Raw genomic sequence first — 16,211 nt, 5'->3', positions numbered from 1 at the left:
GTGGCAGTGAGGAGGTAGACTCACAGAGAGTATCTTGCCCAAAGGCCTTGCAGAATGTGGATGCAATATAGCTTGTCATCTAGGTCATCCTGTGGTGGGGTGTCAGCATTTGGCTGAGGAAAGTAGAGAGCATACTTGCATAGATATTAATTGGATGAATATAGCTGAATGAGCAAAAACACAAAACTCAAAGATAGATAGAGGGACTCGGGTGGCGCTGTGGTCTAAACCACTGAGCCTAGGGCTTGCTGATCGGAAGGTCGGCGGAACGTTGGGTCCCTCGGCCAGTAAAGTGAGATGAGTGCCGCAACCCCAGAGTTGTTCATGAATGGACTTAACTGTCAGGGGTCCTTTACCTTTACCTTGATAGATAGATAGATATAGATACAGATACATATGGACTACTTGGGGTGGGGAGGAAGGGCAAGATGCAACTCAAATAAAAAGGGCAATAAATAAAGAAATAAAGCACAGGTGCAGAATTGATATTTTAATTTCCAGAATACAGCTTCCATCACCCTTTACAATTTGCTGTGTTGGCTGGGGGCTGGTAGGAACTGTAGTCCAGCAAAACATCTGAAGTGCACCACATTCCACATTGAAGATCTTGCTCTAACAGCTAACACCACACTGGCTTTTAGGATTGGAGTGTTTCCTTCAGTCCATAAAACAAGAAGAATAAACCATCACTGGGCTAATCAGAGCAAAGGACTCCTGTCATGCACTTTTGACTGGTGGTGTTAAGAGAGAATTCAGCAGATGCTGCTCTTTTTTCCTTTTCTCTTTTCCTTTTCTTATACTGTATCTGTGCATGGTTAGATGCACCTGTTGAAATTCCTTAGCCATCTCCATCTTGCTTGTATGCCCCTACACCCTTTTGATTTATTTTCTAATAGTTCACTGCAGTAGTTTATGGTCCTGGTGTAAAGTTGCATGTGCAACAGAGAACTAATAAGGCATGCTTTGAAAATTGAACTCTCTGGGACCATATTTCCCCATAGTGTTGTTAGCTAATTTTATTGAATTAGGCCATTCTTCATATTATGTGATTTCCATCGGCATCAGAAAATGAATGTGCTGCTTTGCCATCCTTATGGGTTAAGTTTGTTAGTATTGTATTACTTTTATTAAAGTGCTAGTTTGTCTAAAAATGGAATTTCCACTTCCCCTGACGTGAGAGTTGATAGAAGCCATTACTGATCTGTGTATAAATAATTGTGCCTTAATGCACAGCTTATATTAATGCATTTTCCGTGACTGGGTTTTGAACACATGGATTATTGACCTGATGTGCAGAAACTCCAGCCTCAACTTGAACTGTGGCGAAACCCAAGCAGTGAGTTTTTGCGGCTGTTGAAACATGATTTTTATGACTTGGAGAGCTAATGAAGATACAATTTACTCCCCTTTGCTTACCCAAGGACAGTAATTCTCTACAGCTGTGAACAGAGGGAATTGAATTGGCACTGAGCACAGATGGAACTGCTGTGTACGGTCTTTGGAAACCAATGGGTTATTTTCCCTTCCTTAGCTGTCGAAGTTTTCACAAACTTAAATGTCATTCTGTAATCCTTTGTCAGGAGTGCAGTCGTCTTGAAGAAATTATGTTGTTTTGAAAGTTTTTTTTATTGAAGTGGGTGTAAAAAGGGAACTGTTGTTTAAAGCTGAAGACCTAAATGTTTTTGCTGAGAGATAAGTCCCATTGAGCGTAGTGAGATCACTTCCAAGTAAACCCAAGGAGCATTTTGCTGTAAGGCTTTGTGCTCCCCACTTTCTGAGCTGTGAGAAGACTTAGAACAGTGTGATAGGGTCTACTTTCCTTTTGTATAACCAGAGCTTGGTGATGCAAATAGATTCCTGCAGCAAACAGCATAACCTCTGACCCTGCATGAGATATTCATAGAAAGCTACAGCATCCCAAGGTGCTTTACCTTCTGCTAGCCCACAGCCCTTTCTTGCTCTGTCTCTGCTCAAATTCATACTGCAAAAACTCTTTCTAGCATCCTTCTCTGAAGCTGAACTGAATGGAAGCTTGGAGTTGTTGGTTTGGAAGATGACATTGTACTATGGTGCAATATGGGCTAGATGCCACTGCATGATGCAAACACCAGTCCTGCCTATCTATTTTTCTCTCAAGCTCTGGTGGGTATTACATTCCAACTCTAGAGTCCTAAAGGGGCATTTGGCACATTTAAGTTTTTGATCACCTATGAATTTTATCAAATAAACTATGGTGGTATTGTTTATTCAGAGAAACAAACTCCTAATAGTATACTCATAGCTTTGTAATGCTGCAATGTAGGTTGTTATTTTATTAATTGCTTGTACTGTTATAGCCTGATGTTACCTTGGAAGAACTACTGGATTCAGCAGTTATTCTCACAAGTAAGTTATTTTTACAGGAAGAAGAAGGAAAGCAACCTCTCTACAAATGACTATTCTCCTGTCAGGAAAGGGGCCAGGGCCATGAGAGTCTGATGAGCTTTTTTCCAGCTTGGATTGTACCTGGCAGCATGTGTGCTTTGTATGTACTCGAAGGCACACTTCCCATATGCCACCCAGCTGAGCAAGAGGCAGGTGTGCATATTTCCCTTCCTTTTAGGTGGCAGGAGGAAGACCGGCCCAGGTGCTTGCTTGCTCACAGACAGACCCAGGGCTGGCCAGGGAAAGGGAGAAGCTGACCTTGTCCTTCTGGAGCACCAGACAGAGGGAGACAGCTTGAACCTCACTCCTAGCCAGGCACACTTGGTGGGCATGTCTCTGTCTCTTCCTCATCTTTCCTTGGCTGTGCATCGGTGTTCTTGAAGTTGCTGGAGGATGGGAGGTGGTGGTGAATGGTTGGGACCTGCAAAGCTGTGAGAGCCGGAGAGAGCAGCCGTTGTGGCAGCAGGAGATACCTTGAGAAGCTGTGCCTTCTCAGGGTTGTGGTGTCTCCTGGCCTGGCAGCAGCAACAGCTGTCCTGGGCAGCATCTCCTCTTTCTCACTCTCTCACCTCTTTCTCCTCTTTGCTCTCCCCATGTTATGCCATCCAGGCTCAGGGCATGATGTTGTTTGCCACTCCCAACTTGCTTCCTGGGGGATATGCCACCGTTTACCCCCTAGATCTGGGATTGTTGCAAACCTGTAATTCTCAAGGGTGGTCAACGATGACTTGCTGTTGTTCTCTCTTGCCTTAGATGTGATTGGTGTATGTTCAGGGAAACAGCAGGGCTGAGTGAGCCTGTGTTACATAAAATCAGTGATAAGTTGTTTTAACTTGAAGGTCTTTGACACATGCATGTTGTTTCCCTTGTAACACTAGCATAGGGCACTAACAATTCCCATATATATTGATTGTCCCCCTGCCAATGCCAGCCCACAACTTACCTTCATTCACTTTTAGCCTGCCTTCTGCTAGTTCTATAGTACCATTGATAATGAGCCGTAGAGGGTTCACACTTCCTCGACTTCTTAGCACTTTGATGAAGTGATAGTCCCTTGATCTTTGTGACCTTGGACTGTTCTTGGAGACTGCAAAATGTTTTCCTGTACTTGACATTCTCCGATGATTGTCAGAATATATTTTCCTGCTATGAATGGATGATACTCCTATGGATTAGACTGTTGAGCTGGAACAGGGTAGGTAGGCTGTGTGGTGTGTATTGTGTGGCAAAGCTAATAGCTACGTTTGCTTGAAATCGATTGACTTGTGATCAGTTATTTGGAGTTGGAATTGTCTTGAAATGCTTGCTTTTGCATATAGCTCTTGTTACTTTATGCAGAAGGATACACTACTTGGCTGCGCTGCTTCTTAGCCAAAGTTCAGCATGTAGGAAGATTTACAGGTAGGAACCTGGAGTTCCTTTGTCTAATGAGATTGATACTACTCTTGTTTAACAAGAGATTTTCTCATATGTTGAGCAACTCCAATATGTATTTTCATGAAGTTGTAGTCTCTAATTTAGCACTCATCAATGTGTAAGACAATGATGACATCTTTGCTCTTGAGCTTAACCCAGTTAAGTGATTCAAGTGGCCAAATAACCTCTCAAATGATTTTATAAATTATCGGTTGAAGTGGGGCGAAGTGTGCTACATCTTTCTTCCTCGATCTTCTAATTTTCCCACCATCATGAAAAATGGAGTTTCTGTGTTCACACCTTACACTAAGCAAAAAAGTTTTTGTAACCATGTTCAACAAACCATGAGTTATATCACAGGCAAGCTAACAAGCCATGGTGGGGGTTATCCCTTCTTCCAAACCTTGGTTTATTTTCTCAGCTGTTCTTGCCTTGTTGAGTTTCTAGGGTGGGGTGTCCAAACAAAACATGGTTGTGCAATCCTGCTGGGTTCAGACATATTACCAAGCCATACTTAAAACAAAACATATTTTGTAAGCCACTTGTTTGTGAACAAGGAGCCCTCAAACATGCCCAAGTATCCTGGGACATATGGGCACATAACTCTGTTCACACAGAGTTGTACCTGTTGTACCTTATTTCCGCCTTGAGAGAACTGAGAATGCATTCTAGAACAGACCTGAACAGTGGAGGCTGATCCATTTAGGCGAATGGTGTACACCTCAAGCAACCCCCCACTTGCCTGCCTTATTATTTACAGCCAGTTGGTGGAACTGCATGCTGTTGGCTTAAGCTCTACCTATGGTTTGTCTCTCTGCCTTCTGCCCTGCCAGTCCCAATGGAAAGCAGTTACCACAGGCTGCCATTCTGTCACAGCAGTGCAGTGCAAGATGGTTAGGAGTAGTGTAGGTGAGATGTATTTCAGGAATGTTTGTCCTTCGCTACTGAAGTTATCATTGAGGGATCTCTGATACCTCTGAGGAATCTCTGGGATCTCTAAAACACAGTCAGAAGACCCACTCTATAGAGGTCCTCAATCAGTAACAAGAAGATTTACTGGCAGTTTTTCTGTTTTGCTCAAGGCTCTGACCTACCACCAAAAGGTCTTTGCACCTTCACCTGTTTTGTTTCTCTTTCACTCTCACTCTCATCCCTTGCTGAACGTGGAGATAATACAGTATACTGTACTTCCTGGAACTGCAAGCTCAGGGTATTTTGTTTTCTAATGAACATTGAATTTCTATATATACACCCAGGCGCTTGGATATCACCCAGTAAGTTTTATGCTGTGAAAATGGGAGATGTAGGGGTGGCTAGAGCCTTTTGCTAGGATCCAAAAGTAACTGAATTCTGGGATTATGAAGTAGCCAGAGTGTATAGCTTTTTGCCATCAAGTTTGCTGGGGTGAGCGTCAGCTGTGAAGGAAGTGGGCAAAACAGTGACCAGGAAGAGACGCCATACAGGACTTTATAAATCACGCTAGTAGCATAAATTGCTTGTACCTCTTCTATAAGTGTGATATTTGTGATTCCTTTAATGTGCAAAGAAGCTGGTACATCAGTTGATGTGGCACGGCTTGCACCCCTTCTTCATGGGCAGAAGATGCAGGAAAGATTCAGGGGAAATGGCCAATGCAGTTGAGTGTATAGGGGCTTTGTGGCTGCAAATGCATCCCTTTCCTATCATGTGCGCATGGTGTGGGAAGCTGTGGCCAATCTCCCCTCCCATCATGCCCAAAGCTGTCCCACAGCAGAACTGCCTTGGTGTGCATGCTCTTGCTCCTGCTAGTTAGGAAGAGTGGAATGTATTTTGTCTTTAGATTATAGAACTAGGCATAGGTTTGTGTTTTTGTGCAACTGAGAATTTCTTATTTTTTCTTAATCTTGCCTGTCGACTATGGCTGAAAGTCAGCAGGGACTGCTGACCCTTGAATGATATAAGGAGAGAGAGAGGAAGAAGAGAAGCAGAAATGCACAATTCTACAGGAACTATTAAGCATGTGAAATAAAGCAGCAAAGATTATATTGAAAAAGAAAATAATTGTTAGAATTGGTGCCTTTTTCTTTGTTGTTTGCTTTCTGGAACTTCAGTTGAGCATTGCAAACCTTTTGAGGCAGGCAGTGCATGCTTGGCTGTTTCAGGAAGGAAAGGGCCAAAATATAGATGTCTCTCTGACAGTGAATGGTGATTTTTTTACCTTCCAGTCTTCTCCCTGTCCCTGCTAGTCAGAGGCATAGCAGTTCAGACCAGCCTTTCCTAACCTGGGGCCCTTCTGCTCTTTTGGACCACAACTTCCATCAGCCCCAGCTAGTTGTAGTACAAAATATCGACGGGGCACACCATGTTGGGGAAGGTTGGCCCAGACTGCTGTGCCTCTGGCTTCCCACTTAGTCAAGGAATGTACTGGGAGCTTTGCTTTTCATTGCCTATTACAGTGGTACCTTGGGTTACATACGCTTCAGGTTACAGACGCTTCAGGTTACAGACTCTGCTAACCCAGAAATAGTACCTCGGGTTAAGAACTTTGCTTCAGGATAAGAACAGAAATCATGCTCCAGTGGCACGGTGGCAGCGGGAGGCCCCATTAGCTAAAGTGGTGCTTCAGGTTAAGAACAGTTTCAGGTTAAGAACAGACCTCCAGAATGAATTAAGTTCTTAACCCGAGGTACCACTGTAATATCTTCTGAATGGAAGAAAACCAGAACAAAAGAGTGGAAAGAAGAAGTGGGTATAATCTGTATTAGCACACTAGTAAGTGCATTAAAAAAGACTCATAGAATTGTAGAGTTGGAAGGGACTCTGAGGGTCATCCAGTCCAAATCCTTGCGATGCAGTCTGACAACACAGGCATGCCTTTTCTACTACTTGTTCAAGAATCTAGAATCTAGCTTCAGGCTTGAGGTGGTCAATAATGTTTGGTTTCTAAAGGAGACTTTAATAGAGGCACTGTTACCTGTGGTGTGCACTGCTATCAAAATTCTTTGCTGGTTTTCATTCTGCTTTAAGAACTGCCTGGCTGGAGATGACAGTGGGATGATGATGATGATGATGATGATGGGCAGTTGGGTTCTACTATATCAGGTCTGCTAGAACTAATGGCCTAGATCTTGAGCTCTCATCAGTGAATCCAACAGGATGCTCCCTCTGGAGGAAGTGGGAGAAGCTGTTTTCACTGCCACCCTCTGCAACTCTCTGTGCACCTGCTAATTTGCTCCAGAGAATTGAAAAACTTTCCAGAACAGTCTTGGGGTTAGGGGTTGCAGGAATAATAATAATAATAATAATAATAATAATAATAATAATAATAATTCCTCCCTGCTCCCGCATGCCGAATTGCTCAGGATCCAAGCTATTCTGTCTCCCAAGTTCAGTGAAACAAATTTAGAACCGCCTGAAGCAGAACAAACGAAGAGGGAAGGGCCCTTTAAGCCTGGCAATGTGGCTGGAGATGTCACAGTTCATATTTGCTAACTTCATATCCCTGATTTCATTAAGTTCAGTGCTTTACAGTTTGCTCTGGAAAAAAAAGTCCCACCATATTAGGTAAGCTTGTTATGTTGGGTGCAATGAAGAACAGCTGTGGAATAAATGCATACATAATATCCATTGCCAATTTGGAAAGCGGCGCCAAGACCTTGACTCGTTTGAAAGGAGGAAAGGGGACTGTTAAGGCAGGTGGCAGGCTGTTTATTTTACACCTTGTTAATTGCTGACTGCTGATTTATATTTCAGTGGTAGGGCTTGATAAAAGGAGAAGAATCCTCTTTTATGTTTGCCAGTTTTGTTAGTGAGGCCCAGGAGAAACTTTTTGCACCTTTCTACTGAGCATGGTAAGTTTTTGGCACCATTAGATATCCTTAAGTTGGGGGATGGGAGGCATACAACAGCTAGCATGATATAAGCAAAGATGTTTCTTGGAAACTAACTGCAATTCTGAAACTGGCAAGCAAAATTTCCACAAATCTCTGTTCAGTGGCATTCAGGCATTGAGCTGGCATGTTGCTAATTTCCACCCTGAAGTTGGCTTTATGGTTTTGTTTTGTGTGGGCAAAAGACACACCGTTTCTTGTCTTTATTGCTTGTTTCCGGAGCTACAATCCCAGACTGAGCTGCTTTAAGCCATCTAGGCATGTCCCTGGTATACACAGCTAAGTGCGGCACACATCTGTTCCATGTGTTACATCTGTATTTTGTAGAATGCTTCCCAAAATCTCCAGTGCACTATGGTAAGCCAAGAATAAATAAATACTAAAGCAGCCTGCGCTACTAATCTGCATCCTTGTAATTGGGTGACCAGATGCAAAAGAGAGTGGTGCTTTGCACCTTTCCTCTGAATGCAACATTTCTCGTTGCTTTTTGTGAGTCCCATCTGTCCAAATTCTATTGTTCAGATGACTATTAAAGGGGCACGACCCCCTGCCATCTCCTTAGCATCTGGCCACTCTACCTGTTTGGCTGATGTTGCCAAAAGCTGGTAACAGAACCAGTGATGTAGGGCAGAAGAAATTTCGCAACTCTCCCTAGAGCTTTACTTTTCCACGGAAGATAATCCATTTTGACAATTTCACAACTCCATTTAGTAACAATGAATGGATGCCGATTGCAAATAAAATATTGGGCAAGCTTGGCAGTTTCATTTCTATTTCTTCTTCTTCTTCTTCTTCTTCTTCTTCTTCTTCTTCTTCTTCTTCTTCTTCTTCTTCTAAACTTTGTTTGCTAAATGCAGGGGACATAAACACGCTGAATTGGATCACAGTGGCATCAGAAAGTTTTCCAGTGCAAACCAGAAATTATCTAGTGCAGATCTACTGTAATTGGCACAGGGTTTTTTCACCCCTGGAACGCCAAACAAATGCTGAGAAGCTTAATGTCTCTGCTCACATCCATATTGTGCATTTAAAGCACACAGCTTCCCTCAAAGAATCCTGGGAGCTGTGGTCTGCTAAGGGTCCTGGGAACTGTAGCTCTGTGAGGGATAAAGCTGCAGTTCAGTGATTGTTAAAGTGGTGTAAATGTGCTTTAAATGTATGGTGAGATTGTGACCTCGGGTTCAACACAGGTGTGCTGCAAAGCCTCCTTTCCCTAGAGTGTTCTCTATCCTGCTAGTTGAGAAAAAGGCCTGAAATTAATTAGTCTGCAATCTGAATCTTCGGGAATCTTTTTTAGGATCAAGGCAGGGATATATAAGAAGCTACTCTACACACCAATGCAAAGCAGCAGAGCAATGCTGCTGTGTATGTCATGGCTGGCCTAATAATAATAATAATAATAATAATAATAATAATAACACCAGTCTCAGGAATACTAGTTTTAAAATACCCATTTTACTGTGGAAAGGATATATATATATATATATATATATATATATATATATATATATGGAGTTAAAATGTTGAAGCAATATATATTTTATTTTAAAGTAAATTTGAGCCTATTCCCCTGCTGATACTCATGGTGGCACAGCATAAATTATAAATGGAGTATAGCTGCAGAGGATGCACACCTGGGGAATTGTGCTGATTATTTCCCCCCCGCCCCCCAGTAATATTTATTTTTGAAAGCACATCCGAGTGAATCAGTGAATGCTTCCAACTGGGACAATTGCCCAGAGGCTCAAATCTAGGAGTTCTCAATTTAAGACAATAGCACAATATCTAGTTCAGATAATGGATTGGGGATGGGGAGGGCAACCTTCTGGTGATGAGTGATAGTTTTTAAAAGGCGGGGCCAGGATTGTACTTTGCAGTTAAAGATTTTTTGGGGGGTGTGTGTACAGCTTTAAGGAATCAAAAGCAACCATTTAAAAGAGGGAAAGGATCACTAAAAGGGCGGGGCACTGCTACAGGGTGGGGGGTGATGTTTTTATTTTTAAAAGGGCTGCTGGGGGCTCCTGTGGTTGATGCGGAACAGCAGGAAACATTCAGACCCCAAATAAGCACTGGCAGCAAAGGGTGGGCTTGAGTTGCATCACTGCTCACTACTAGTGTCACAAACTCTCTGCATCTGAGCTCAGTGATGTTGGCACAGCTAGGTCCTCTTGGAAGAGCAGTAGTGAAGCATCGTGTATCTGTGGTTTACAATAAGGGGGGAAAGAACAAAGAGTCAAGGGCTCTAAAACATAAAACAACTCAGTGCACATATACAGATAATACAAATAACCACCTAATAATACTGATGATGATGAGCATTAACACTAAAAATAATAAGTAGTGTGGTCTAGTAATGAACAGTCAAGTTGCTTAAGCTTGATTTAAAGCCCTAAACAGTTATCTATAGGAACAAATTCTCTCTTTCTCCCCGCCCCCCCCCGCCGCCGCCCCATTCAGAGCTAAAGCAGGTGCCAAACAGAGAAAATGCCTTTTTGGCTGTGGTCTCCCATCTAGGAAACACTCCCCCCCCCCCCCGCAAAGAGTCTTGGCTAGCACCAACATTGTCTTCTTTTGAGGTACAAGCAAAACCCATTTCATTCTCCCAGTCTTTTAGATAGTGAGGCACTTAAAAATCTTTCCAGTTTGCTCTTTTTATTTTCCTGCTTGGTGCTTGAAAAGTAACAACAGCAACAGGTGATTGTTTTGACAAGAGCTGTTCTGTCTATGCTCAGAGACAACTTGGTTAGTCCAAATATGCCAGAGCTGGCACTGAAAAGAAGTTTCATGGGTGAACTCGTGTATTCTTGAGCTGAGCCCCAGCTCAGTTACGACCTGAGTATGTGGGGAGGGGGCAGCACTGTCACCTTATTTATACTGACACAGAAATGGAAGGACGTATTGGAAAAATGGAACCCAGCCTGTGATTTTTATCTTGTGATAATTTGAGATCACAAACTGATTGGCAGTTCAGAAGCTTAAGGCTGTATTTCAAAATGCACATTTCAAAGGTATGTTGGCAGTTGTATTTGTACAGCTTGATTCTTTCTGATGCAGGGGGAGAAGATATAATCTTCACAAGAGCTCTGAAGCTGCTTAATGACAGCTTTTAGTGATATTTTTGGGCTTTGTTTTAAAGCAAAGCTGCCATTTTGACTTGTCTTTGGCTGAATTATCCTGTGCTGTCTGACATGCCCTTTCTAACAGCAAAGCTGTTATTATGCCAGTATATTGCTGACTAATTGTGACCACTGTCTGCGCACAGATTCTTGGAAGATGACTAAAAGACCCTCCCCCCTTGGAGGGACATAAAGAAGGCTGGCTTTCCTCCTACTTTGCTTTATATTGCAATCCCTTCCTTCAGGTAGGCCTGCTTTGGGTTAATGAACAGAAAATGGCTAAACCTCTGTTGTATCGCTCCTTGCAAAGGATAGAAAGGTGCTTTTGGAAATCTCTAGTCTTACTTGTCAAGTGAGTGGTGCATAGTGAATATGCAGGAGTGGTCTCTTTTCAGAGCTTGATTCGGTTTCCTGTCTGTAGTTGATCACAAAGCTTTTTATTAGCTCCAAATGGAAAACAGGGCACATCAGTCCTATTTTTCTAGAAAAAGAGGTTCCAGAACTCACCCTGAACACCTCCCTCTTTGTCTTAGAAAGGCAATGGCTCCGACAAGTTTCCCCCTGAGAAAAGCCCTGGGGAATATGCACGCCTGGCTGTGCTGCTGAAATACTGAGAGATGGAGAAAGCCTTGCCTAAATTAAAGTGACTGGACTAATAGCCATTCATTCTCTCTCCTCCCCAGCCTTCTCCGATTGAAACCCCTGAGAACTGAAATTTAGTGCAGAGAGGCAAGAGATCTCCAAAAGATTTTTTTGCCCCCCCTCCCCAAACTATGTTTCACACAGGGGGGGAAATGACAGTTAAGCAGGTATACAACAGTTATATAACTTTGTCCATAGATCTGCATAGGAGAAACTGAGAAAACACTTTATTAAGATTGTGGGGGTGAAATGTTTCTCTTTTAGGTAGCTCATCCTTGGACTTGCAGGATAGTGATATGCCATATGCCATTTCATTTAGGTTTTGATATAAAGGCTCTGAAAATCACTCCACCTAAAAACAGTTTCCACTGACACCAGCTTTTTCAGCTTTTTAAAAGCTGAATTGCTGCCCTGGGCTGGATAGGGGAGGCACTGTGGGCTGCCTTTTAGCCAGTGGTTCTGCAACCGTGATTTACGTAGGCAATGAATCCAGGCAGAAACCATCAAGAGGAGCAGTGGATTTCAAACACTGGGCTGTTCTGCCTCTCAGACAGCTGTGGTTGCAGCTTTTGTCGCCCCCCCCCCCTCTGGTCTGAGTGTTGTGTACTTAAATCCTTGGGAAAGTGCCAAAATGAGCTTGCCATTTTGGCGAGCAGTTGCTCCAGCAACTTTGAGGCAGCGAGATGGAAGTATATCATCTGTTTTTTCTTCCTGACGCAAACAAGTTGGCAAATACTGGTCTGTGAGTTAAATCCCCTGTTTCCCTGCTTTAACATCCCAGTACTAATCCTCTTGATTGACACTAATATATTACCAGCATGAGTTTGACCAAACTGCAGGAGGTAGTGGAGGACAGAGGTGCCTGGTGTGCTCTGGTCCATGGGGTCACGAAGAGTCGGACACGACTAAACGACTAAACAACAACAATATATTAACTGGCAGACTGAATCCTTTGTTCCTTTTTTCTCACTGCAAGGAACTATTTTGAATGGCTTTCCCCATTCCCTCTTCTTTCCTATGTCCATGTTGTCAGTGATCCCGCTTATGCAGCCAAAACAGCACCACACATACATGAGGGTTGGGTGGACAGTGGTGGAATAGTATCTTCTGTAACCCTGACCTGTCTTCTTCTCTCTTATTTGCAAGTGAGGTTCAGTCTGAGTCCAGGCACCCCTGCAGGAGAGCTGACGCTGTATTAAACTTTGTGTATGGCAAAAAAGCCCAACTGTGTGACAGGCTTGTGAGTGACAACCAGGCTCTGAAATGACAGCCTTTGCAAATAGAGCCTGAAATCTGGAGTGAGTTCACGTTTCAGCAAGGTACAGACATGAAGGAGGGGACAAACAGGTGAACCAAAGGAGGCTGATTTGAACCCAGCCTTGATCCATTTATGAAACTAATGCTTGTATAACCCCTCCAATGTTAGATTTGTTCTGTCTAGTGGATTTAAAAAAAAAACAAAAACCCAAAAGAAGAATTAAACAAAAACACAAGCTCAGATGCTTCTTTGTGCAGTATTAATGGGCATGGCATTGGCTTCTCTTGACAAATTAAGCATGTCACTTTGAGTGCCCTTAGGGTGATAGACGCTGCTCAGCGTGGTGGGTCTCTCACCTTAAGCATGCATTAAGGAGACATGCTCGGTCTTGCAAGAGATAGTGAAGCTATTGCTCTGCGAATCCAGGAACCATAGGGGTCCTGTGCTTAAAGCACTGCTCTTAAAATCACTTTCTCTCTCTTTGCAGTGGGGCACTCTGTAGAACAGCAAATTGCTTTTCCGTTGTGTTCTTCTCAAAATGGACTCTTTTGGGTCTTAAAGCAACCGCTGTGCCTGCACAGTTAACGACTTTTGCAAAAGGTATTTTTATTACAGTGTTTAGAAACTATTATAGTCTAATGGGTAAATAGGAGGAAAGCCCTTAAGCCTGTCCGTTGCCTTTATAAATATGGATTTTGCTTCTTTTGTGTCTCAGGCGTATGTGTTTCATTAAAGTGCTGCTGCTGTAATTTATCTGCAGCACACTGAATGAGAGGATGGGTGCAGGTGGGGAAGGCGGGCGGCAGTGCTGGATGTGTTTCACGCACTTCAAAACTATTAGCGAAGAAGGGATGAAGCCGATTTGTGAGATGCATTACTGGTGGGGGGCGGAATGGGAAGTGTTCGGGACTGGCACTTTTATCAGGGACTGGCACATTGGCAAAGGTTTTGTAAAGCTTTTTTTGGCAGCACAGAGAACTTCAGACAAGCAATCCAGGCTCTCCCTTTTAAATTAAGGGGTTTACAAGGCTAGGCCCACTGAAATTAGTAAGCATGACTTTAACAGATTTGTGGACGTATAATAAATGATTGAACATGACTAAGTTAAGTCCATTAATTTCTGAGTAAAACTTAGCTAAATACCACCCATTGTGGATAAACACTGGACTATAACACAGTCACAATATGTTCTCTGTGCACGAACCCTTCATGCCTCCCTGCAAAAAGGGGGGGGGGGGGACGAAAGAGGGAAGAAATGAGATAGTGAAGAAGAAATGAAAGGGAGATGGCGAATCTTTTAAAGTTGTAGATGGCTAGCAAACAGGACAAGTTTTACTAAAAGCATGCTAATTTGTCCTACCTTTGCCAAGGCTCTCTGCTTGCAGCTTGTGCCTAATACTCCTGGGGAGGGAAAGCATGGACCCAGGAGGAGGTTGTGTACGGGAGCATATTTAGAGGGTGAATGTGGGTCTTTGGTGAACTAGAACAGACAGGCTGCAATGCTGTGCTTACTTGGAAGTCTTCCTTCTCCCCCAGAAGTTTCTCCAGAGGGTTGGGAGGCCACACAGAACAGCATGGGAAAGATGGAATTTGTGCAAATGGCCTCCATCCTCCAGGGAACCTCTGCTGGATCTCAATCCTTCCGCAAGCAGAATGTAAACGCTTCCCATCCACAGAAGAGCAACTCTTGAATCCATGAGGAACAGCCTGCTTTAAAGCCCTTCACTTTGCCTAGTCCTGCTAAGAGAGTTTTAACATTTAATTTCTTGTCTGTTGACAAGGCATGCCATTTCTCTGAGCACAGTAATAGAGTGGTATGAGCTGCATGTTAGAACTCTGGTGCTCCTGGGGTGCATGATTAAATCACGTAGCCCAGCACATCAGGGAACAAGTTATTTAGGAGTTTCTTCTGAAGGGTGGCAGCATCTCCTCTCTCTGATCTGATCTGCAGTTGCTGCTATGCTTTCCTTTGGAGAGTGGGAATAATAAAATAATGTTTTGATCAGGAGGTCACATGATAAAGCTTTCTAGTGATTGAGAAACCCTTCCCTGACAATAGATTGATGGCTACTAAGAGCAGTGCACAGAAAATGATTGTTTTGCATTTGAGATATTTTTACAGCAATGAACTCTCTCTCTCTGTGTGTGTGTGTGTGTGTGTGTGTGTGTGTGTGTGTGTGTTTCTGAATAAACATAAGTTTGATCAGAGTTTCAGTTCTGGAGATTAGCTTCACCTTGTTTATTGCCTGTCCAAAAATGTGCCTCACAGCTGCCTGTCCTTCAAGTCATTTTTGGGAAATGGAGAACCTCTTCCAGCTTTGCATCAGCATGAAAGTAGCATTTGTCAATTTTTTTTTAATCGTTTCTTGAAATTCTTCAATGTCTTACAAATGTGTTCACGCCTCTGGGTTATTTGCATGCTGATTGCCGTTATCACTTAATAACCTGAACTTGTGAAATTGGTAACATCAGTCATCCCATGATAAGTCTGTCACTGGAGTCCAATCCAGGTAGTGAGAGAGTCTGCAGACTGTGTTCTGAGTGAGACCAAAAGACCTGTGGAAGGGGAGACAGGGAGGTTCAAGGAGAGTAAGAAAAATGACTAAGGATCCAGCAGTGTCCTTTCCTTCCTCTGCAATCACTCTGCAGATGGTTTTGATTAAATGGCAGGTCACAATACCTTGTGATGATGATGCTCATCTTTTCCAGCCTCATAATTCACTCTTATCAGCTTACCTCTTCCTTTCCCCCCACTGGTGAGCGGTTAGTTTGTCACTGTAGCTGACACAGGCCCCACCTGCACTATACATGTAAAGCAGTAGCACCCCACTTGAACCAGTTTTGGCTTCCCCCAAAGGATCCTGGGAACTGTAGTCTGTTTGGGTGCTGAGAGTCACAGAGCTACAATTCCCCAAGTGTATTAACAATCCATCCCTTTAAGCAATTGACTTCTCTGGTCATACACAGCACCCACAGTTGTGGACTGTTTTCAACTATGGGTTGAACTCCTGATTGCTGATGGAGAGACTGTTTTGTCCGCAAAATGCAGTTAATAAGTATTTTCTTAAATCCTGTGTGTTAAGTAGTGAATTTAATTTCCATGATGAAAGGAAACTCCTTTCTAGCAAAACACTTCCCCTTCCCTTCTGAATGTCTTGTAATTATCAGATTAAATGAAGTTATTTTTTTTAAAAAGGGCTTTGCACATTATACAATTAAAAAGCTTTAATTGCGTAATGTAAATGTGGAGTGGTGGGGGAGAGATTAATAGTTGTTACTGCAGTGCTGCAATAGATGGAGAATGTAAAAAGCCAAGGTGTAGAAAATAGCTTTGCAGGGTTTGAGTTAAAGTGAACACAAGAAGAAGCTGCTGGATCAGGCCAGTGGCCCATCTAGTCCAGCATCCTATTCTCACAGCAGCTGACCAGATGCCTGTGGGAAACCCACAAGCAGGATTCCAGCACAAAGAGCACTCTCCCCTCCGTG

At 43.1% G+C, this 16,211-nt stretch overlaps 1 protein-coding gene and 1 long non-coding RNA gene across 8 annotated transcripts in view; both read left to right on the top strand.

The window, feature by feature from the left end:
* Positions 1–16,211, top strand: part of TSPAN4 (tetraspanin 4) — a 502,529-nt gene that overhangs the window by 7,439 nt on the left and 478,879 nt on the right. The window lies entirely within an intron of this gene.
* Positions 12,394–14,882, top strand: LOC128416696 (uncharacterized). Its single transcript, XR_008331275.1, has 3 exons — positions 12,394–12,786; positions 13,213–13,325; positions 14,262–14,882. It is a non-coding gene; the product is annotated as an uncharacterized LOC128416696 (long non-coding RNA).

This window comes from Podarcis raffonei, chromosome 1 (genome assembly GCF_027172205.1).
Source record: "Podarcis raffonei isolate rPodRaf1 chromosome 1, rPodRaf1.pri, whole genome shotgun sequence".
NCBI lineage: Eukaryota > Metazoa > Chordata > Lepidosauria > Squamata > Lacertidae > Podarcis > Podarcis raffonei.
This window is presented reverse-complemented; position numbering and strand designations above follow the sequence as displayed.